The 784-nt window shown below is 38.0% G+C and overlaps 1 non-coding gene across 1 annotated transcript; it reads left to right on the forward strand.

Annotated features, from left to right (window-relative positions):
• Positions 1–262: 262 nt before the first annotated feature.
• Positions 263–366, forward strand: LOC138074666 (U6 spliceosomal RNA). The gene has a single exon (XR_011144494.1). It is a non-coding gene; the product is annotated as a U6 spliceosomal RNA (small nuclear RNA).
• Positions 367–784: the final 418 nt, after the last annotated feature.

The raw sequence follows: 784 nt of genomic DNA on the forward strand, positions 1-784 counted from the left end.
CCTCACAGTCTGGTTCAGTGGGTCTGTTGTGAGGACCAGGAAGCTGCACCTTTAACAGCATTCTCCTCCTCAGTGACTCTGACACAAGTTGTCTGAAATGCATTTCCATGAAAAAAAAAAAAAAAACCCCTTGATAATCTAACTCAGAGTTTGGTAAACTACAGCCCTTGAGCCTAGAAATGTTTTTGTAGTCTTAAGTGATTTTTAACGTCAAAAGAATACTGTTTTGTGAATACTGTTCTGTGATGTTAAAATCATGTGAGTGCTCACTTTGGCAGCACATATACTAAAATTAGACTGATACAGAGATTAGCATGGCCCCTGCACAAGGATGACATGCCAATTCATGAAACGGTCCATATTTTTACATATGTATACCTGTGACTGATTCATGTCGATGTGTGGCAGAGGCCAACACAATACTTAAAATAATTATCCCCCAATAATAAAAAAAAAGAGGGAAAAATTCTGTTTGAAATAATAAAAAAATGATATGAAATTCAAATTTCAATGTCCACAGTAAAGGTTTACTGGAACATGGTCACACATCTGTTCTCTGTGGTTGCCCTCACACTATAATGGCAAAGTTGAACAGTAATGGCAGAGACAATATGGCCCAAATAAAGCCTAAAATATCTACTCTCTGGCCCTTCAGAGAAAACAGTTTGCTAACTCTTGGTCTAATACGTTCCATTCAATGAAGAACCAATGCAGTCGGAAAGACAATTCCCTAGTAGATGGGTTTCCAGATGATTAAAAGCTGGAGAACATCCAGATAACCAGC

This window comes from Capricornis sumatraensis, chromosome 2 (assembly GCF_032405125.1).
Source record: "Capricornis sumatraensis isolate serow.1 chromosome 2, serow.2, whole genome shotgun sequence".
In the NCBI taxonomy this organism is placed as follows: Eukaryota; Metazoa; Chordata; class Mammalia; order Artiodactyla; family Bovidae; genus Capricornis; species Capricornis sumatraensis.